Source organism: Gossypium arboreum, chromosome 8, assembly GCF_025698485.1.
Source record: "Gossypium arboreum isolate Shixiya-1 chromosome 8, ASM2569848v2, whole genome shotgun sequence".
NCBI lineage: Eukaryota > Viridiplantae > Streptophyta > Magnoliopsida > Malvales > Malvaceae > Gossypium > Gossypium arboreum.
In genome coordinates this window covers 58207340-58232475 of record NC_069077.1, presented here as the reverse complement: position 1 = coordinate 58232475, position 25136 = coordinate 58207340, and positions in this window count along the sequence as shown.

Below are 25136 nucleotides of genomic sequence, written 5' to 3'. Positions count from 1 at the left end.
ATTTCACCCTAATGCACCAACAAAACATGTTTCATGACATGTTTAGCCCATCCTCCTTGTCATGGCCGGCCACCACCTATAAAAGGGGAATTTGACATGCAAGTCCATTATTTTGCATGCATGCTTTAATTAGTCATCACACATTTCCCTATCATACTTTCAAAGTTCATTACTAAGTCCTTTCTTGTGGAATTCACCCTTATAACACTAAATCAATCATCATAAAATGTCATACATGAGCACACACATATTATAGGCATCAAAATAAATTTTTAATTATTTTTATGCCTCGGTTTTGTGGTCCCGAGACCACCTTCCGACTAGGGTCAATTTTGGGCTGTCACACTACCCGTGGACAATACTAACTTAAAAGTTTAAGTGCAAAGGATGAACGACCATAACACACACCCATGGGGGTGAGCCGTGTGTCACACACGGCCTAGACACACGCCCGTGTGTCTTGCCCGTGTAGACAAACTAGGCTATCTTCCAAGCCATTTTGTCACTCATTTTGCACAACCTACACAAGATCATTTCAATATACTAATTCCATCCCAAAATACATCAATTCATTCATAGAAGGAACGTCATATACATTTACCAAAATAAATAATAGCCATTATCTAGGCTTAATACAAAATGAAGGGCTTTTATCTTAAACCAATATACATGAACAATTTCTTAATAATACAACTTCCTAGTTTAGCCCTATACATGCCATAATCAAAAATATAAATCCAACTATACCGAGTATTACAGCTGATAGTGTGATTGATATCTCTGACTTCAAGGGATCCTTGAGAAATTTGGCAGTACTAAAAGAAAAGAAAAAAGGAAAGAAAGTAAGCATAAAGCTTAGTAAGTTGCATATAAATAAATATACAACAATAGTTTTACCATTTATCATCATGCTCATAGCTCAAAGGTAACATAACTTGACTTACTCATTATCGTCCACTCAAGCCACATTTTCTAATTGAGATCATTACACATGTATACCAAAATAGGTACCTGTAACACTCAAAACATTATCATACTTTCCTTATTAAATCTCTTTCTTAACTCTTAAAGTTTAACCTTTTGGAACAGTACCGGATATTCTATAAGTCTCAAACATGGGTTAAGTTGCCAATGCCAAGTCCCAGACATGGTCTTACACTGGCTATCTTCATCGAGGCCGATGCCATGTCACAGACATGGTCTTACACAAGCTCTCATATGTACGTGCTGATGCATGTCCCAGACATGTCTTACACTAGCACTTGCACTTAGCTGATGCATGTCCCAGACACGTCTTACACTGGCTATCTTCATCGAGTCCGATGCATTTCCCAAATATGTCTTATACTGGCGCTCATCTCTACGCCGATGCCATGTCCCAGACATGGTCTTACACTGGCTATTATAATGTGGCTGATGCATGTCCTAGACATGTCTTACACTAGCCCTCGTCTCTATGCCGATGCCATGTCCCAGACATGGTCTTACACTGGCTCTCACATAACCCAATGTTATGGCATGAATATCCGGTTTGTTTCCTTGGGTTATCACTGGATCTTTCTATTTTCTCAATCATAAATATGCATACTCAGTTCAAATTCTAGAAATTCATGCTATATCAAATCAATAACAATCGAATACATGCATTTAACAATAAAGTTGTATTATTTACGTACAACTTACCTCGGTTTACTAAAAGTACTTGACTAGACAGCTTAATCGGATTGCTTGGCTTTGCCCCGGTCTAGGCTCGATTTTGGTAAATCTTGATCTATAATAGCAAAAATGTACTCATTTAGTCATTAATTACAATTAGGCATTCACAATTTTACATCTTTGGTAAAATGACCATTTTATCCCTATCTCAAAATTTAATTTTTATTGAATTTCTTTGTATTTCAAGCCTAGCTAAACTCTTTTTACTCTCACAGCCACCTCAAATCCTCACTATTTTATACACTTATTACCTATTTTGCAACTTATGCAAAATAGTCCCTTTAGGTGTTTTCAAGCTAACACCTTTTATAAAAGTTGCTTATAACACAACTAGGACTCATATTCCTCCACAAAAACTTAGCATCTATCACAATTACATCCATGGAAAAATCCTAAAATCTTAACCATTTTGCAAGATATGACCCTCATTTGAAAGCTCATGCTTCAAGGGTCTCAAAAATGTGAAAATCTTGAAGAAAACTCATTAAAATCACTTACTTGTGAGAGGAGTAAGTTGCTGCAAAATTTAGCTTTAAAACCCCCTTTCATGGCTGGAAATTTCAGTGGAAAGAGATGAGGAGAAAAGAAATTGACAACTTTTTTTCTATTTTTCTTCTGTTTTGGTCAAAATAGCCACCAATTTCTACCTACTCTTAAAATTTGTCCCCTCTATGTCTCATGGCCAGCCAACCCTCTTAAAAAGGTTCTAATTTCCCTTTAAAGGTCCCCAAATTTATTTATCTATCTATTTAACACATTTGGGCACTAAAACACAACTTTTTCTTTTTATGCGATTTAGTCCTTTTTCGCACTCAGGCTCACAAACGTTAAAATTGACTCACCAAATTTTTCATGCACTATTATAATCATGCTATAATCTCATAATTATAATAAAATAATTTTCCCAACTTCAGATTTGTTGTCCCGAGACCACTGTTCCTACTTGGCCCTAAATTGGGTTGTTACATTTCTCCCCCTTAGGGATTTTCGTCCTCGAAAATCTTACCGATGAATAAGTTTAGATACTGCTCTCTCAGATACTCCTCGGGTTCCCATGTGTCTTCCTCGACTCCATTACTATGCCACAAAACTTTCAAAAGTGGTATACTCTTATTTCTTAACTATTTGACCTCTTGAGCTAAGATCTTGACCGGCCCCTCACCATAAGTCATATCTGGAAGAATCTCAACTTCAATTGGCGCAATTACGTGCGAAGGGTCAGATCTGTATCGACGTAACATGGACACGTGAAACACTTCGTGAATCTTTTTTAACTCTGGCGGCAAATCCAAACGATAGGCAACAGGTCCTACTCTCTCAGTAATCTCAAAAGGTCCTATGAAACGAGGACTCAACTTGCCTTTTCTACCAAATCTGAGGACTTTCCTTCACGGGGAAACTTTCCAAAATACCTTATCACTGACCTCAAACTTAATCTCCTTTCATTTCAATTCTGCGTAGTATTTTTGTTTATCCGAGGTGGCTTTCAAATAGTTACGAATCACCTTAACTTTTTCCTTAGCCTCTTTGATCAAATCAACCCGGTGAATCTGACTCTCTCTCAACTCAGTCTAGAATAAGGGTGTTTGGCACTTTCACCCGTACAAAGCCTTATAAGGCGCCATTTTTAGACTCGACTGATAGCTTTTATTGTAGGCGAATTCAACCAATGGTAAGTATTTTTCCTAACTTCCTTGAAATTCAATAACACAACACCTCAACATATCTTCTAATATTTGTATTACTCTTTCCGACTGTCCGTCAATTTGCGGATGAATTGCCATACTGAAACTCAACTTGGTTCCTAGAGCCTCTTGCAACTTTTTCCAAAACCTCCAGGTGAACCTCGGGTCTCGATCGGATACAATCGATAACGGCACACCATGAAGCCTCACAATCTCAGAAACATACAAGTCGGCCAAATTTTCAAGGGAGTAGTCGGCACGCACTGGTATGAAGTGTGCTGACTTAGTGAGTTTATTGACAATAACCCATACTGCATCTTTCTTTTTCAGGGTTAGTGGCAAACCCGTTACAAAATCCATGGTTATCCGATCTCACTTCCATTCGGGAACCATAATAGGCTGGAGTAACCCAGAAGGCACTTGGTGTTCAGCCTTTACGTGCTGACACACTAAACACTTAGAGACAAACTCCGAAATGTCTCTTTTCATTCCCAACCACCAATACATTTTCTTCAAGTCATTATACATTTTCACGCTACCCGGGTGGACGGATGAACAACCACTGTGTGCCTCTCACAAAATCTTCTGAATGAGCTCACTATCTTTAGGTACACAAACTCTATCTTTGAACATTATACAACCATCACTACTAATACGAAAATCTAACTCAATCTCTGATTCACACTGAGTTCTATTGGCTTGTAGTTTCTCGTCATCTTTCTGAGCTTCACAGATTTCATGAAGAAGTCGGTCTGGCCCTCAACTCCTCTAAGACTGATCCATCACTAGATATAGTCAACTGAGAGTTCAAGGCTCTCAAGGAAAACAATGACTTCCTACTCAAAGCGTCAGCGACTACGTTCGCCTTTCCCGGATGATAGTTGATAATCAACTCATAATCTTTTATTAACTCTAACCATTGTCGTTGCCTCAAATTCAACTCTTTCTGAGTCATCAAATACTTTAGACCCTTATGATCGGTAAATACTCAGCATCTCTCACCATACAAATGGTGTCGCCAAATCTTCAGTGCGAACACTACAGCTGTCAGCTCTAAACCATTTGTCGGATAATTTCTCTCGTGAGGTTTTAACTGCCTCAAGGCATAGGCTATAACCTTGCCTTCTTGCATGAGTACACACCCTAAACCGTTTAGGGAGGCGTCACTCAAAACTACGAATTCTTTGCCCAACTCTGGTTGCACTAAAATTGGGCCTTCGATCAACAAAGCCTTTAATTTCTCGAAACTCTATTGGCATTCTACTGTCCATTCAAATTTGACATCTTTCTGTAAAAGCCTTGTTATCGGTGTAGCTATCATAGAGAATTCATTTACAAATCGTCTATAGTATCCCGCTAGCCCCAGAAAACTACGAACCTCTATTACATTCCTCGGCGATTTCCATTCTACAAGAGCTGAGACTTTATTTGGGTCAACTCTGATTCCGTCACCCGACACAATGTGCCCTAAAAATCCGACTTCGTTGAGCCAAAACTCGCTCTTACTAAACTTGGCATAAAGTTGCTTATCCCTCAGGGTCTACAACACAGTTCTCAAATGCTCCACGTGCTCACTCTCGTTACGCGAATAAACCAAGATGTCATCAATAAAAACGATGACGAACCTATCCAAATACGGTCGGAAGATGCGGTTCATCAAGTCCATAAATACCGCTGGGCATTTGTCAATCCAAAAGGCATAACAAGAAACTCGTAATGCCCATATCTTGTTTGAAAAGCTGTCTTCAGTACATCTTGTTCCTTGACTCTTAACTAGTAGTAACCCGACCTCAAATCTATTTTAGAAAATACAGTGGCTCCCCTCAGTTGATCGAAAAGATCATCAATCCTCGGCAAGGGATACTTGTTCTTCACTGTTACTTTGCTCAGTTTTCTATAGTCAATACATAACCTCATCGACCCGTCTTTCTTTTTTACAAAAAGTATCGGAACACCTCGTAGTGAATAACTCGGTCTAGCAAAACTCTTATCTGTTAACTCTTGCAACTGCACTTTCAACTCTTTCAACTTAGTGGGGGCCATCCTATACGGTGCAATCGAGATTGGAGTTGTGCCAGGAACTAACTCGATACCAAACTCAACCTCTCTTTCTGGAGGTAATCCGGGCAAATCTTCCCAAAAAACATCTATAAACTCACAAACCACTGGTACTGACTCAATCTTCGACTCGAACACTTGAGTATTTAGCATAAAAGCTAGATAAGCCTCATACCTTTTTCTTAAATATTTTTTAGCGTTCAGAAACGATATTATCACAGGCGATTTATCCAAGTCAACTAGTCCAACCCGAAGTATTTTCCTATCTTCACACTTTAACTCAATAATTTTCTTCCCACAGTCCACTACAACACTATGAGAAGTCAACCAATGCATATCGAGGATTACGTCAAACTCATTGAACGACAATAACATTAAATTTTACAGGAAACAATGACCTTTAATCGTCAAAGTACAACTCCTACATACTTGGTCAACTAGAACATATCTACCCAAGGGATTGGACACTCTTATTACAAATTCAGTAGACTCCACTATCATGCTCGTTCGAGGAATCAGTTCCATACAAATATAGGAGTGGGTAGATCCTAGATTAATCAAAGCAACAACATAAATATCATGAATAGAAAAAGTACCCGTAATCACGTCGGGAGACTTTGCCTCCTCACGGGCACGAATAGTATAAGTCCTCGTAGGCACTCTGCCCTCGGACCTTGCCACTGCATCTCTGGTCTCGCCCCTACTGTTAGCTCCATTACCCGGATTCTTTCGTGGTCTCCCCCTCAACGGAGCACTACTTGCCTTCATTTCTTGCTTCCTCTCTGTCTCTTCCATCTCAGGGCAATCGCGAATAGAGTGGTCTAGTGCTCCACACTTGGAACAGCCCCTCTTATTTACTCGGCATTAGCCTAAGTGGCGTCTCCCACATTGCAGACACTCTTGCCTATCTGGCTGAGTACTACCAACACTAGCGACCGAAGTAGCCTGGGCTTTAGACGTTATATTCTGATGATTCTTGTTCCTCCTCGAATATCCCACCAAAGTGTTCGATCGGGTAATAAATTCTTTCGACCTCTTGGAGGAGGACTGATGCGTCTTCCCCATCTATCTTCTCTTTAAATCTCACAACTCAATGGCCGTTTTCCTCCTCTCCTTCACCAACTCTTTTACTTTACATGCTCTCTCAACGAGCACCACAAATTCTCTTAACTCTAGGATGCCCACAAACACTAGAATGTATTCATTGAGGCCATCCTCAAACCTCTTACACATAGTAGCTTTAGTGGATACGCATTCTTGCGCATATTTGCTGAGCTTCACAAACTCACGCTCATACTCTATCATAGTCTTACTACCTTGCTTCAACTTTAGAAATTCATTTGTTTTCTGATCCAAGAACCTCTAATATACTTCTTTCCAAACTCTTCTTGGAAGAATTCCCAAGTGATCCTCTCTCTCGATACAACAGACACGAGAGTGTTCCACCACTGATAAGCCGAGTCTCATAGGAGTGACACGGCACACTTCACGCACTCATCAGGTGTGCATGATAGTTCATCGAATACCCTCATGGTATTTTCTAGCCAAAACTCCGCTCTCTTCGGGTCATCATCTACACTAGCCTGAAATTCATCGGCCCCTTGCTTCTGGATCTTGTCTACCGAAGGCTTCTCTCTTCTGAACATGTCCACACCTTGCGGAGCCACTGGGGCATACTGAGAAATCGGAGGAGGTGGAGGAGGTGGAGTGTTCGGGTTCGCACGAATGAACTCCGTATACCAAGCATCCATCATTCAGAGGTAGGCTTCCCTAGCCCCTCCGCCTTGACCCATACTTACAGGCTCACTCTCTACTGGTGCAATCCTTTTTGCGGGAGCTGGCGCATTACTTTTCACGTACTTTAACTAGGTTAGTCCTAGAACCGACTAAACCATGCTCTGATACTAACACCCCTCGCCCATATACAACGTCGGGATAGGGTTCGACGTGTCACTGGAATTAACTCAAGCATACGCATGTAAAACTCGGCCATAAAATTTTGATCAATTTAAAACTTTTCATTCCATACTCAATCTGTCCCTTAAAAGGACTTATGAGACCTAAAACATACATTCGAGATGATTTAAGCTTAAACTGAGAACTTAAGAAAAACCTGGAAAAGTTCATGCTTTAGGGTTCCACACGCCTGTGTGACTCAAGACACGCCCATGCCCTTAGCCCGTGTGTAACACTGACTTTAGAGCACGGCCATGACACATGCCTGTGTGGCCTACCAGTGGACAAAATTGACTTATAGACACGGCTATGGCCCACGCCCGTGTAGCCTACTCGTGGACAATGCTAACTTAAAAGTTTAAGTGCAGGGGATGCACGGCCATAACATACACCCATGGGGGTGAGCCGTGTGTCACACACGGCCTAGACACACGCCTGTTTGTCTTGCCCGTGTGGACAAACTAGGCTATCTTCCAAGCCATTTTGTCACTCATTCTGCACAACCTACACAAGATCATTTCAATATACTAATTCCATCCCAAAATACATCAATTCATTCATAGAAGGAACATCATATACATTTACCAAAATAAATAATAGCCATTATCTAGGCTTAATACAAAATGAAGGGCATTTATCTTAAGCCACTATACATAAACAATTTCTTAATAATACAACTTCCTAGTTTAGCCCTAATCAAAAATATAAATCCAACTATATCGAGTATTACGGCTGATAGAGTGATCGATATCTCTGACTTCAAGGGATCCTTGAGAAATTTGGCAGTACTGAAAGAAAAGAAAAAGGAAAGAAAGTACGCATAAAGCTTAGTAAGTTGCATATAAATAAATATACAACAACAGTTTTACCATTTATCATCATGCTCATAGCTCAAAGGTAAGCATAACTTGACTTACTCATTACCGTCCACTCAAGTCACATTTTCTAATTGAGATCATTACACATGTATACCAAAATAGGTACCTGTAACACTCAAAACATTATCATACTTTCCTTATTAAATCTCTTTCTTACCTCTTAAAGTTGAACCTTTTAGAACACTACTAGACATTCTATCAATCTCAAACATGGGTTAAGTTGGGACGTGGTCTTACACTGGCTCTCATATGTACGTGCTGACGCATGTCCCAGACATGTCATACATTAGCATTACGCTTAGCCGATGCATGTCCCAGACACGTCTTACACTGGCTATCTTCATCGAGGTCGATGCATGTCCCAGACATGTCTTATACTGGCGCTCATCTCTACGCCGATGCCATGTCGCAGACATGGTCTTACACTGGCTATTATAATGTGGCTGATGCATGTCCCAGACATGTCTTACACTAGCCCTCGTCTCATGCCAATGCCATGTCCCAGACATGGTCTTACACTAGCTCTCACATAACCCAATGTTATGGCATGAATATCTGTTTTGTTTCTTGGGGTTCTCACTGGATCTTTCTACTTTCTCAATCATAAATATACATACTCAGTTCAAATTCTAGAAATTCATGCTATATCAAATCAATAACATTCGAATACATGCATTTAACAATATAGTTGTATTATTTACGTACAACTTACCTCGGTTTACAAAAAGTACTTGACTAGACGGCTTAATCGGATTGCTTGGCTTTGCCCCGGTCTAGGCTCGATTTTGGTAAATCTTGATCTATAATAGAAAAAATGTACTCATTTAGTCATTAATTACAATTAGGCATTCACAATTTCACATCTTTGGTAAAATGATCATTTTGCCCCTAGGCCTTGGCAAAATGATCATTTTACCCCTATGCTTGAAATTTAATTTTTATCGAATTTCTTTGTATTCCAAGCCTAGCTAATCTCTTTTTACTCTCATAGCCACCTCAAATCCTCACTATTTTATACACTTATTACCTATTTTGCAACTTATGCAAAATAGTCCCTTTAGGTGTTTTCAAGTTAACACCTTTTACAAAAATTGCTTATAACACAACTAGGACTCATATTCCTCCATAAAAACTCAGCATCTATCACAATTACATCCATGGAAAAATCCTAAACTCTTGACTGTTTTGCAAGATATGACCCTCATTTGAAAGCTCATGCTTCAAGGGTCTCAAAAATGTGAAAATCTTGAAGAAAACTCATTAAAATCACTTACTTGTGAGAGGAGTAAGTTTATTAAAAATATAAGCTTTCAGACCCCCTTTCATGGCTGAAAATTTTGGTGGAAAGAGATGAGAAGAAAATAAATTGACAACCTTTTTCTATTTTGCTTCTTTTTTGGTCAAAATAGCTACCAAATTCTACCTACTCTTAAAATTTGTCCCCTCTATGTCTCATTGCCGGCCAACCCTCTTAAAAAGGTTCTAATTGCCCTTTAAAGGTCCCCAAATTTATTTATCTAGCTATTTAACACATTTGGGCACTAAAACGTAACTTTTACTTTTTATGCGATTTAGTTCTTTTTCGCAATCGGGCTCACAAACGTTAAAATTGACTCACCAAAATTTTCATGCACTATTATAATCATGCTATAATCTCATAATTATAATAAAATAATTTTCCCAACTTCAAATTTGTGGTCTCGAGACCACTGTTCTGACTAGTCCCTAAATCAGACTGTTACAACCAGTCTAGGCTAAATCCCTTTCAATGACAATTGCTCTCATAAGCTCATATCTAAATTACCAGTCTAGGATAAATTCAGTCCTCAATCAGATTACCCGTCTGGGCTAAATCCTTAATGCACCCGTATTCTTCGGGATGCTCGATCACTCAAGGAACACCCGTCCAGCCTAGATCCTTTCTATTTTCAGATCATCGGATTACCCCTCTGGGCTAAATCCTTTTTTGCAACACATGCAGGATCTCATGTCATGTAAGCCATACTTTATTCGTCGGATTTCCCTTTCTATTTCAACCGGGACATTTATCATCTTTCATTCACACAAGCACATTACATAAATTATCATGCAGTGAATATCTAAATTTTCATATATTCAAGAACACGCATATTTAAGTATATTAAGAGTTTACTTTGGGTTATACGAACTTACGTGGTAATTGCTTTGGTTTCGTATTTCGGCTATTTCAAAACCTTTTGTTTTCCACGGTCGACCTCCGAAATTGGTTCCTCGGGGTCTATATCAATAAAAATTGACTATTAATACATCAAATTTTTCATTTTAAGATTTAAAACTCACCCCCGGGTAAAATGACCAACTTTCTAAGGCTCGTATAATGAAATGCATGAAATTTCTAAGTTACCCAAGCCTAGCCAAATATTTTTCTTGCCTATAGCAGCCCACATTTTCTTTCATTTCACATTTTTCTACCCATTTTCACAACTTTTACAAAATGGTCCCTTAAGCCATTTCCATGAAAAACTACTTAATAAAAGTTGTTTACTATCCTTTAAACTCTCATATTCATCCATAAATCATCAAAATACAAACATCTCATGCATGGGTAAATTTTTGAATATGAGCCCTAGCTTGAAATATGGGTAGAAATAGAGAGAGCATGTTACGAGGATCTCAAAAATACGAAGAACGTTAAAAACAGGGCTAGGGAGCACTTACTATTGAGCTTGAAAATTTTGAAAACCCTAGCTATGGAGACCCTTCAATTTTCAGCAGCATGGAGAAGAAAATGAATGAATTTTTTCTTGATTTTCCCTTTTTATTTCATTAATTAACCAAATGACCAAAATGCCCTTCCTTACTAACCTTTCAAAATTTTCCATGCATGTCCATTTTTGTCCAAAAACTTAGAAATTGGGAAAATTACTCTGTAAGGACCTCTAATTAATAATCCATAGCAATTTTTCTAATTGCTTTTAGAATCCAAGTTTTGCAATTTATTCAATTTGGTTCTTAATTTCCAATTGGACACCTTACACATAGAATTTCTTCATGAAACTTTAACACATGCTTATTTTCAAATCCTAGACCTCATAATGATCATAAAATAATTATTTTAATGTCAATTTTGTGGTCCCAAAACTACTATTCTGACTAAGCCCTAATTCGGGATGTTACATTAATATTGCTCGCGAAATTAAAAAAAGATCAATTTGGTTTTACAATTGTTAATTTCTCTCGCTTGATTCACACTGGAAAAAAATTGATAGACGAGAGCCGTATGTATTTTCTTCTCAAGTGAAACAAGTTTTTTATTTGAAAGATCCAACTGATGAGGGTTGATACATTGTATTCCGGAACACCCCTAGAAACTTGTTTGACATGGCCAATGGAAGTAGAGATCACATCGTCGAAAGATCAGAAACTTTGGCTTTTCTAGAACAAAACTTAAATGAAAATATCCCTAGTACTAGTACACAATTCCAATGGGTTTACCATGATGTGGATGAAGATATTTACGAATTATGATGTTGTAAGATTTTACGATTTTTAATTATATGTAATATATTATAATTTAAATCATAGTCTTGTTAAATATTTCAACTATTTTATATGTACTATTATTATTGTAATTAGTTACTAAAATTTCAACTATTTTTTGTGTATTGCAAGAAAAATGCCTAGAAGAAGATTACGAGATCTAAGTATTGTTCAGAATACTCCAAATTCAGAAGCAACAAACAGTGAACAACAGACTGCTATTGGATCTTCGAATGTTCTGGAAACACCTAACGAGCCTGCAGAAATTCAAAGTAATGTTAAATTTAAATTAAATGCATGTTGACTTTTATTATTGACTTATTTTTCAAATTCTTATATTATAATATACCATTTTACAACTGAAAGTTGTGGGACGCGCAGAGGTCGAGGACATATGCTACTTAAAGACTTATACGAGTTAAATCCTGTCGAGCGTGTCAAAGTCTCTAGAAACAATCTTGGTCAGCCTGTTGGATCAGAAGCTAGACTTTTAGTAGGATATTTGGGCATTATAGCACGAAATGCCAATATGTTGCTTATCAACTACGAATCATGACATCAAATGTCTGATAGTAACAAAAATAAAGCTCTCGATAATATTAAGGTAACAAAACATGAATGTAATTTATAATACTTTGGTTTAAGTTTCATTTATATTTACTTTATAAACTTGTATTTTTTTAGGAGAGATTTGCTTTGGAGGTCTCGGATACTTATATCAAGAAGGTATTGGGAAAAAAATGGAGAGACCATAAAAGCACCTTAAAGAAAGAATATTCTAAGAAAGATATAAGCCTCAAAGAGAAATTGCAAAATGTCCCGTCGAGAATGCTGAGGTACCAATGGGAAGATGCGATTAGATTCTGGAATTCAAAGAAAGGAGAGGTATTACATACTTCCAAACTCTTATAATTATTTCGGTTTATACTATTTACTATATACGTAATAATAATTTCATAATGTAGGACCGTGAGCTAGTTGGAACAAGCAGCAGACAAAAACAAAAGTTCACGCACACAGCAGGGTCGAAAAGTTTTGCTTGTGTAGCTGAGGCCGAGGTATTTTAAATTTATTAATTGTGTTAAATATTAATTACTTTCTATTAAATAATATTTTTACTACTCTATTGTAGGAACTCTCGTCCGGTCAAAAAGTTGGATGCCTTCAGGTTTTTGACATTACACATAGGAAGAAAGATGGATCTCTAATGACTTCTGAAGTTGGAGAAATTATGGTATATTTACTTAATAAAATTTGATTTATTTTAAATATTTATAATGTTTAATTATAATGGTTTAATTCGTCGTTAGTAGTTTTAAATAGTGTTAAGTTATGTTGCATTTGTTTTTATTATATATTTCGTTTCTAACTCTTTGATTGATTTATTAGGAGAAACTAAAGGATAAAAATGTTGAGTATGAAGCGATTGCTTCAAGTGATAGTTCTATTAATCTTGAGGACATTGATAACAGAATTATTATTGAAGTTTTGGGTCCTAAAAGGTATGGTCGGGTTCGATTTCACGGATCTGGTGTTAACCCAACATAATATTTTAGATCCAGGTAGCAGCAATACATGCCTTTGGGGAGTCAAGCTCAAGCTGAAGTTTAGAGGTTAAGAGACTAGATTGCTCAAATGTAAGCAAGCACAGTTTAGCAAATTGCTCAACTTAAAGCGGAGGCAGCATCAAGAGAAGCAGAGGTAATTACTCAAATTAAGGTGGAGGCAACATCAAGAGAAGCAGAGGTTTAAATAAAATATGAAGAATTTTAGCTACAACTTAAAGAGGAGGCAGCAGCTAGGGAAGCAGAGCAAAAAAAAAATACGACGAACTCCAGCTACAGCTTCATAATATGATGAAGATGTTTTAGCACTCCCAAAAGCGACCATCTTAGATGTTTATTTCTTTATTGTAACACTACAGTAAAATAGGCTTTTAGCGGCGTTTTTAGAAGCGCTTGAACCAATAACGCCGTAAATGTTGTACATTAGCGGCGCTAGTAAGAAAACGCTGCAAAAAGATAGAACTATAGTGGCGTTTTTGTGAAAAATGCCGCTAAAGATCGAGCATTCGCGGTGCTTTTTGAAAAATGCCGCTAAAGATCGAGCATTAGCGGCGCTTTTCAGAAAACGCCGCAAAAAAGTTTAGTAAAATGACGGCATTAGCAGCACTTTTTGAAAAATGCCGCAATAGATCGAGAATAACGGTGCTTTTTGAAAAACGCCGTGAAAGATCGAGCATTAGCGGTGCTTTTCAGAAAACGCCGCAAAAAAATTTATTTTATGATTTAAGGTTTAATGTCTATGGTTTTGGGTTTTAGGGTTTATGATATAATGTTTATTATTTTGTGATTAGAGTTTTGAGTTTAGGGTTTATTTATGGTTTAGAGTTTGGGGTTTGGGGTTTAATGTTTTATACTTAGGGTTTTAGTAATGTTCATGGTTTAGGGGTTATGCTAATAGGGTTTAAGGGTTAGGGTTTTTAATAAAATGACAAAAAATTAATTTATTTTAGGGTTTAGGTAAGCAATAAGATTCTTTTTTAATTACATTTATCCCTTGTAATATATATATTTAGGGTTTAGGGTGTAAGTTTATGGTCTAGGATTTAGGGTTTATGTTCTGTGATTTGGGGTTTAATTTTTAGTGTTTAAGGGTAAATATGTTGAACTACTTAACTTGTGTATCTTGGATTTTTTCTAATATAAATCTAAATAAGATAAATATAAATTATTATTTTAAAAAATATATATATCAAAATGGGTTAAATCCCAAAAGGATACATGAACAATGGTTTAGTGTGGAAATTGTATACATGAACTTTTATTTGATCCAGTTCTTGTAAATTATTAACACAATTATTGATATAACATCATTTTATATTTATATATTGCATACATAAATATTTATATTTATTCAAGTATAAAAATATATTGATGTATTTATTTTTAAAATGTCTATGATTAAATCAAAATTAAAGTTTTAACTAAACATTTAAACCACAATTAGAATTTCACGTCTACAATTACACATTAAACCGAAATTCATATATAATTACGAGATGTATCTCTATCAAAATTTAGGTGTATACATATAATTAAATTTCATTTATATAAAAATCTAAACAACTAATGCGATCATACTTAAAAGAATAATGCTTGTATTGCGGTGTCATTTTATATTTTTTAATTCATCGATTTCATTTTATTTTCATTAAAGTTTCCTTTTGTATTTTATATGATAATTTAAAATTATAAAAATCTTCAAAAAAATTAAAATTAAAATTAAAAACTTAAAAACTTAAATATTTAATATTTAATATTTTAGTCCATATTTCAGTTAAAAGTTCAATATTTAAAATTAAAAATATTCCAAAAATGATAATCTTAGCACAAAAATTTTGAAAAAAAAATAGAAAAAAATATGTTAAAAATGAAAAAAATTAAAATTAAACAATAGTGGCATTTTTGAGAAAACGCCACAAAAAATTAAGCTATAGTCGAAAGAATTGAGCTATAGTGGTGTTTTTTTTTTAAACCCCACAAAAGGCCATTATTTTACAAAAAAGGGAAATCAAAATCCCGCTCACTCCCAAAAAATAACTTTTTCTTACCCGCTCGTTACTTCCTCTTCTTCTCATCTATGTCGCTCGCCTTAAATTCCCCAAATAAATTTTAGCTACTCTTTTTCTCTGGTTACTCTTATTCTCTCGATCCTTCGTTTCTTTTCACTGTCTAGATAAATCCGCGTCTCTCATCTTCGTAAGTACTCTCACTTTGAATACTCCCATTTTCTTATTGATTTTGTAGATCGGTTCTCTAATCCTTTTTTCGGGTGTACCGTTGTTTATACGTTTGGTTGTTGTTGAAGAAGTGCTACTACCATGGCTACAAAGAAGAGCGTTGGGGACTTGAAGGAAGCTGATTTGAAGGGAAAGAAAGTGTTTGTTAGAGTCGATCTGAACGTTCCATTGGATGAAACTTCAACATAACTGATGACACAAGGATCCATTCTGTTGTTCCCACCATCAAGTGTTTGATGGGTCATGGCTCTAAAGTCATCCTCTCTAGTCATTTGGTACCTTTCTTTTATTTCTTTTCTTTAGATTTGAATTCTTTAATAAAAATTTTCTTTTGATCCCATACTGGGTTTTTGGATTTATGTTTGCCTTTTGATTTATCTGCATGTTTTGATCTGGTGTTCATTGAGATCTTTATAGGTATTTGTGGTTTTGAGATTTATTTTTGATTGACTAAGGTAGATCTGTCTGAATCGGATGGAGGCAGCATCGTCTCTATTTTTTATATATATCTTTTATGTTCGATGTCATTTTCTTTTTAATTCTAAAATCACCGTACGAAGATAGTATTTATTGATTTTTGATATATCTAACAAACATGTTCTGTGGCTGATATTTTCATAGTTGCTGTCTGTTTTTAGCTCGTAAATTGGTACACCTTTGTTTTCTCTTGATTTTGATTTTGAGCTTGGTTTATAATTTGCACAATTTTGCACAATTTTGAACTTGAAAAATGGTACCAATAATGGAAAACTAGGTTTTGGCAGGTAATTTGTTGTGGGATACTCTTGGTTTTGATGGTTGTTGGGAACTTTATAAACACAATACAGACACCTGTGACAAAATCAAGGTTTAAAGCAAAGATGAAAAGATCAAAGAGCAAGCCGGAGTTGGATTAGAATGTCTTTGATTGTTAGGTAAATCTTACATAAACATGTTTGTTAAGTATACTTCGTATGAAAATTAGTTGAATGGAAGCAAGCAACGCCTAGATATTCTTTCACCATTTTGAACTCTTTAAGAAAATGGCAAGTCCAAGACTAGGCTTCTTCTTTTTTTTCTTTGAAATGTATTCTTGTAAGGTATTTTTATTTAAATAAATTTTGATTTGTTAACGAGTCTGAGATATTTGATTCGTATTATTGTTTGCATTGCTTTATTGTGTAGTGTTATATTCTCAAGTACATTTAGTTGTAATCTTACTGAAAGTTGGTCCCCTAGTTTTCTGATATTCAAATTTATGGTTATCTCCGAGCATGTGGATGATCCATGCTCTAGCCACAACACTTGATATTCAAATTTATTTTTGACTTGTACAATACCATTATAATAGCCATGAACCGGAATTACATGTGATATTAGTAACTTGTACCAGCCCTTAAGGCTTCGACTTTACTTAAAACAGAATTACATGTGATCTTTGGAAATTTTGCCCCAGTAATTAAGTTAATTTTATGGTTCTATCTTTAATTAATGCAGATCGAGCAATGCTTCCTTCTGGTCGGTTTCTGTTTCTTTGTCATGGATGGATGTATTTATTGGAAAATAAGACTAAGTAACTTAATACAAAGAAATTTTACATTTATTTTTCTATGCCTTTTAGATCACCTCTAATTTTATTATACAAAGAATTAGTTTCTTAATACAAAGAATTTGTGGAAGTTTTAGTCGGTGGTGGTTCTTTCGTATTAGGGATCATTTAAGAGAACCAAGGTGATAATGCTATAAGTTTCTTATATTTGATTGCTAAGGGAGAATGTAGATGTTAATTGTTGGGCATATGATAATAATTAGGAGCAGATAAAATGTTGCGAGATGGTTGGGCCACCTATAAATCACTTGCTATATTTTTCGTGTTATTGTTTTTATGTTATAAGTCTGATTCCTTTTATTTTATTCTGAGATACTTGGTTATGCTATGTACTTTGTGTAATTTGTTGAGAAATTCTTATCTTTTGCGGTAAATAAACTATCAGTTATATTCATTGATAAAATTGATGCTTTAGCAACTAGGTATGATAATCTTGTTGCTACTCCTATCCCTTCTTTTTTTAATGCAAGAATTTGTTGAAACCACACCATTTGTTGACATCCGAAGGCAAATGCTTTAGCAGATATAGTTTGCAACTAAGCATTAATATTTTGCATCTAATTTAAATCAAGTGATTGGAAATGGAAATATAGTTGCCTTGGTTATCTTTTATGGTATTTTATAAGACACCGAGAATGGGCTACATTCGGTACCTTTTACTGAGCCAATTATCATTGCAATTATGAGTAGGAAGATAACTATAGATGAATTTAGTGGAGAGGAGAAAACATAGCTGTCTTTAAGATCGATGTAAATGATTTTTCTCTTTCTTTCTATCGATCGACGTCGAGGATTTTCAAGGAAACAATGACCACCAGTATAATGCGACCACTCGGGAGCGGAAACTACTTTGAATTAGCTACTAATAGAGCTTGATGGGTTTGATCTTGGCAAAGGTGTTATATTTTTTTGCTACAAATCATAGAGATTTGTTAGATCCCGCACTTCTCGAGCAAGGTCGTTTTGATCATGAGGTTAATTTCCATCACTTGAATAGCAGATCTAATTAGTTAATTTCCATCACTTGAATAGAAAATTTTATTATATTTCATTTTTAGTATTAAATTTTTCATAAAATTATAACAATTTAATAAAATCGGTTTTACCCACCGATTATCATAATGTATTTAGTTAAACAATCAAGTAAATATTAAAATGATAACAAGTGGGAGTCGACATATTATCTTTTTATTTTACAATTAATAAACACTTTCTATTTAATTAAAAATAAAAATAGTGGCCAAATAAAATACTATAAGGTAATACTCGAACTCTTAAAATATGTGAAAATAGGAGAAATTATCTTAAAAAGGCTACAATCATCGCACAAATAATTTATCGATTCAATATATTGAATATGATTGATAATTTTAAATTAAGAAATCGATAGAATATACAAATTTTAAACACTCAAAATTATAATTACTAATTTGAAACTTTTGTTGTAGAGAAAATGAACATATTAAACACGGCAATCTATTTAATCACAACTTTAAACTTTTAATCCATTAATATAAAAATTGTACTAATTATAGTTAAAATAGCAGTAAGGCATTTTTCATGTAATTTCATTATTTGGTTTCGAAGGATAAAAGATATTCTGGATTCCTATTTTACCTTTTCGGCCTTTGTGCTAAATTTGTACCACCAGCCTTAATGGTCTCTCCCTTTCTTTATCATTTCTATTCTTGCTACTTAATTATAAAAAATGGGTGCACCAACAGACTTAGCCCTCGATCTCGATGAATAGATCTCGCAGCTGATGCAATGTAAGCCACTTTCGGAGCAGCAAGTACTTTTTTTTCACAATCTGTTTGTTTCTCAAGAAAGTATGGAAATTTTGAGCAATTAATTTAATTGTATAATTATTTTAATAGATTAGGCTATGTTTGGCTGTGAAATGAATACCAAAATGATTTTGAATTGAATTTGTTTTAAGATATTATTCCAATAGCATTAGTTTCTATCGTCGTGTGAATTTTTAGTTATAATTAATGAAAAAAATCATCTTTTTTCTCTCTTCCATTTAAAACATTTATATATTCTTTTGATTTATTTGATGTAGTTGATTTCGAAAGAACTTGGTGTATTTGCACGAGAACTTTTGTGTGTTCGCTGCAAGACTTTTCTACGTTTTACTTGTATTGTTTTGTTCTCAGGTTGATCAATAGAAGTCCTCATTTTTCTTCCCTATTTCATCTGGGTTATAATTGATTGTAACTCTATTTTCGTGTTATCTTGTTTAGGTCAGATCATTATGTGACAAGGCATAAAATATGCATCTCAAAGACTAGATACATTTGCATGTGTTAGGTATAGAAAAAGGTGTTTCCATTTTGCTGTTAAGATTTTATGCAGTATAATTGCTTACTGTCTTACACTGCATTGTCCTTTTAGGCAAAATGGTTGAACAAGCAATTGAGCAAATTATGGCCTTTTGTTGCAGAGGTAAGATACTTGTTCTTATATATATTTTGCTATAAGATTCATAGTAGTTGATGGTTATTTATTTCAAAAGGGTGAGAGAGGCTTTTGTGTAATCGAGGTTTTCCACCTTAACAAATGAAATTTAGGCGGGTTGTTCAACTCTTTTGGTGCTTTCAAGTGAAAATAACTGAAATTGTTCTCTATGTAACTTATAATTTAGTATTTTTTTTTCATAGTAGATAAACCAGTATTAGACTATTGTGTTGGTTGTCTGCAATATTAAGCATTCTGAGCATCAACATATTTAGATATTTTGAGGTTTAAAGTTGAACTCATGGAAGAAATAAAGATAAAAACAACTAACATAGTGGATTAGGAAAATGCTTTGCCATGAGCTGCTTTCTGTTTGACTTGTTTACATATCTAAATAATAGATTGTTTGAGGATAGGCCATGGATTTGGTGATATTTTTTATTTAAACTATGTAGGTTTTAGATGCAATGCCTGTACATGTAAAGGCACATGATTAATAACATGATCAATGACTTTTGTCGAAACAAATTCTAATTCTTGCATTATGGTGGCATTATTAAAAATTTATCTTTCCATTTCATAATTCAAAGAGATCAGATAATGGGCTTTGACATATGTGGCTTTGAGGGTCGTATAAGTGATTTCCTTATTGGCCTGACTTTGGCTTACAGGTGCATACTTTGGCTTTCTGTTCCGGTGTTTTGGATTCTCTAGGGGTTGAATTAAAAGCATCAAAGGACTTCTCTAAGTTATATGTAGGCATTGCAATACTTTGGCTTCAGCTAAGCTTGAACCAACCCTCTGTTGTATATTGTTTCTTCTTCTTTTTTGATCTTTTTCCTTTGATTAATGAGAGGTGATGATGATTTGACATTCTTTTCTCACCAGGATGAATTTTGTTTTAGAAATTGTAATACTTTGTGTATCTCTGTGTGTGTGTGTGTGTGTGTGTGTGTGTGTGTGTTTTTATGTATTAAATTACATATTGAATCAATGTTTATGTATTAAATTTAAATTCATTAATTTTTATATTTAGTTTTTAAGTTTAAATTTTAATGGAAAATTTAATTTAATTAATATTTTTATTTATTCTTAAAAGTATATAGTTTAAAGTTCAAATTTCAAAAATTAAACATAATATAATATTTAACATAGAAATAAATATAATATTTAATTAAAATAAAATAATTTTTTAAAAGGTCATGATTTTTAGTGGCGTTTGTGGGAAAAGCGCCGCTAAAGGTAATAAATTTTAGTGGCGTTTTTGGGAAAAGCGCAGCTGAAGGTCATGACTTTTAGCGGCATTTTTTGGTAAAAGCGCCGCTAAAGGTTATGACTTTTAGCGGCGTTTTTTACAGCGTTTGTAAAAGAGCCGGAAATAGTTTTAGCGGCGCTTATAGGCCCAAAAAAACACCGCTAAAAACCTATTTTGCTGTAGTGTAAGAATGTTTTAACAATATAACTTTTAACATTACTGTAAGAATATTTTGTTATTTCATTTATTAATTTAGGATAATATATCTTTCGTTGAATTTTTTAAGTATCATTTAGATTTGCTGTTATTGGTTGGATTTGATGTTACAAAAAGGGTTGTAGATGAATGAAAATAGGATATTAGAAATCTGCTAAAATTAGTGGGGTAAAAAAACGTCACAAAAAACATTACGGCTTTTGTAAGAAAAGCGCCGCTAAAGGTAATGGTATTTAACGGTGTTCTTGAGAAAGCGCCGCTAAAGGTCACGTTCTTTAGCGGTGTTTTTGAGAAAAGCGCCGTTAAATGTAATGGTCTTTGGTGGCATTTTTGGGGAAAGCGCCGCTAAATGTCACGTTCTTTAGCGGCGTCTGTGATAAAAGCAGCGCTAAAGGTCACGTTCTTTAGTGGCGTTTATGTGAAAAGCGGCACTAAAGGTCACATTCTTTAGAGGCGTTTGTGTGAAAAGTGCCACTAAAGGTCACGTTCTTTAGCAGCGCTTTTCACACAAATGCTGCAAAAAGTTAGCAGCGTTGTTTTTAGCAGCATTTTTTGCGGCGCTTTTACAAAAAAGCGCCGCTAAAAACATGTTTTGCTATAGTGGGGCAAGTTTCAAACCCTTAGGAATGATTCAAATTGATTTCAATTTTCTTTCTAAACTCTCAAGTGACTTCAAACATGTTTTAATGATTTTATTTAACGGTTTAAAGTATAAAATTCTTAATTATTCTTAAGCTTTTCTTTATGCATAAGTTTCGATACATCTCTTATCCATATCAGGCGTTGGAACTGGTAAAGGGTATTATAATTACTACAGCAAAACAAGTTTTTAACGGCGCTTTTTTGGCCTTTAGTGGCGTTTATAAGTGCCACTAAAACTACTTGCCAGCGACGAAAAAAACGCCCCTAAAAATAACATCGCTAACATTTTGCGGTGTTTATGTAAAAAAACGCCGCTAAAGAACATGACTTTTAGTTGCGTTTTCAAGAAAACTCTGCTAAAGAACGTGAATTTCCGCGGCGCTGTCTTGAAAACACCGCTAAAGAACGTTATCTTTAGCGGCACTTTTTGTACAAATGCCGCTAAAAAACGTGGCCTTTAGCAGCACTTTTTTTACAAACGCTGCTAAAGAACGTGGCCTTTCGCGGCGCTTTTTTTTACAAACGCCACTAAAGAAAGTGGCCTTTCACGACACTTTTTTTACAAACGCCGCTAAAGAACATGACCTTTAGCAGCGCTTTTATCGCAAACGCCGCTAAAGAATGTGACTCTAAGCAACGCTTTTTTTGCAAACGCCACTAAATATATGTTCTTTTGCTATGTTTTTTTGTAAAAAAACTCCACTAATTTTAGCAGATTTCTAATATCCTAATTTCATTCATATACAATCCTTCCTACAACATCAAATCCAACCAATAACAGCAAATCTAAATGATACTTCAAAAATTCAACGAAAGATATATTTATAAATGAAATAACAAAATATTCTTACAGTAATGTTAAAAGTTATATTGTTAAAACATTCATACAATAAGGAAATAAACGTCTAAAATGGTGGCTTCTGGGACTGCTGAAACATTTGCATCATATTCTAAAGCTGTAGCTAGAGTTCGTTCTATTTTCTGTTTTACTCTGCTTCCCTTGCTGCTGCCTCCTCTTTAAGTGATGATGCCTTCGCTTTAAGTTGAGCAATTTGCTCAACTGTGCTCGCTTGCATTTGAGCCATCTGATCTCTTAACCTCTGAACTTCAGTTTGAGCTTGACTCCTCGAATGCATGTATTGCTGCGAGCTGGATCAAAAATATTGGGTTGGGTTAACACCAGATCTTGAATTCGAACCCGACCATACCTTTCAGGACCAAAACTTCAGTAATAATTTTGTTATCAATGTCCTCAAGATTAACAGAACTATCACTCGAAGCAATCGCTTCATACTCCGCCTTTTTATCCTTTAGTTTCTCCTAATAAATCAATCAAAGAGTTAGAAACAAAATATATAATAAAAACAAATGCAAAATAACTTAACATTATTTAAAACTACTAGACGAATTAAACCATTATAATTCAACATTATAAATATTTAAAATAAATCAAATTTTATTAAGTAAATATACCATAATTTCTCCAGCTTCTAAAGTCCACTACAGCAAAACAGGTTTTTAGCAGCGTTTGAATGAAAAATGCCGCTAAACAACGAGCATTAGCGGCGCTTTTCAAAAAACGCCGCTAAAGATCGAGTATTAGCTGCGCCTTTTAAAAAACGCCGCTAATGCTCGATCTTTAGCGGCGCTTTACTAAAAACGCCGCAAAAAATTTAACACAACGCCGTCATTTTGTATTGAGCCTTTAGTGGCTTTAGCGGTGCTTTTTAAAAACGCCGCAAAAGAATTTTGCAAAACGTCGTCATTTTGTATTGAGCTTTTAGTGGCTTTAATGGCGCTTTTTAAAAACGCCGCTAAAGATCGAGTATTAACGACGCTTTTTAAGAAACGCCGCTATAGGTACACCTTTAGCGGCGCTTTTTGAAAAACGCCGCTAATGCTTGATCTTTAGTGGCATTTTTTGAAAAACGCCACAAAATAATTTTGCAAAACACCATCATTTTGTATTGAGCTTTTAGTGGCTTTAGCGGCGCTTTTTTGTAAAACGCCACAAAAAATGAAAAAAATTAAAATACTATTATTTAAAATAATTTTAAAGATTTTTGGTATATGACTAATTGTTTTTAATTTATATGTTAAATATTTTCTTATATAATTGTAAAAGAAATAGTATTAATTTTAAAATATTGAATTAATTATCATTATAGTTTAGGGTTTACGGTATATGGTTAAAGGTTTAATGTTTATGAGTTACTATTTTAAGGTTTATGGATAATGGGTTTAGGGATTATGGTTTATGGGTGGTTTAAGGGTTGGGGTTTAAGGTTTAGGTGTTAGGGGTTAAGGGTTAGTTGTTCATGGTTCAGGGTTTATGTTTTAAGATTTATGATTTAGGGTTTATGGATTAGGAGTTTAGGGTTTAGATTAATTAGTGTTTTAAATTTATATGATAAATATTTTCTTATATAATTATAAAAGAGATAGTGTTAATTTTAAAATATTGAATTAATTATCATTATAGTTTAGGGTTTATGGTTTAGGGTATATGGTTTAGGATTTAAAGTGTATGAATTACTATTTTAAGGTTTATGGATTATGGGTTTAGGGATTATGGTTTATGGTTTAAGGGCAGGGGTTTAAAATTTAGGGGTTAAGGGTTAAGTGTTAAGTTTTTAGGGTTTAGAGATTATGTTTATAATTTAGGGTTTAGGGGTAGGGGTTAGGGGTTTAAGGCTTAGATTAATTAATGTTTTGTAATTTATATATTAAATAATTTATTATATAATTGTAAAAGAGATAATATTAATTTTAATATATTAAAATTATGATTATAGTTTAAATTATGTAAGAGATAATTTTCCCCTTTTTCCTAATCCGAATCCTTAAAATAATCACCCCTTTTTCCCCAATTCGAAATCCAAAATCCCCGGTAAATGTTTCTTTTTCTAACAATGGTTTAGTGAGCAATTGTATACATGAACTTTAATTTGATCCAGTTTTTGTAAATTATTAACACAATTATTGATATAACATCATTTTATATTTATATATTGCATACATAAATATTTATATTTATCCAATATAAAAATATATTGATATATTTATTTTTTAAAATGTGTATGATTAAATCAAAAGTAAAGTTTCAACTATACATTTAAACCACAAGTAGAATTTCACGTCTACAATTACGCATTAAACCGAAATTCATATATAATTCTGAGATGTATCTCTATCAAAATTTAGGTGTATACATATAATTAAATGCCATTTATATAAAAATCCAAACAACTAATGCGGACCATACTTAAAAGAATAATGCTTGTATTGTTGTGTCATTTTGTTCTTTTTTTAATTCATCGATTCCATTATATTTCTCTTAAAGTTTCCTTTTGTATTTTAT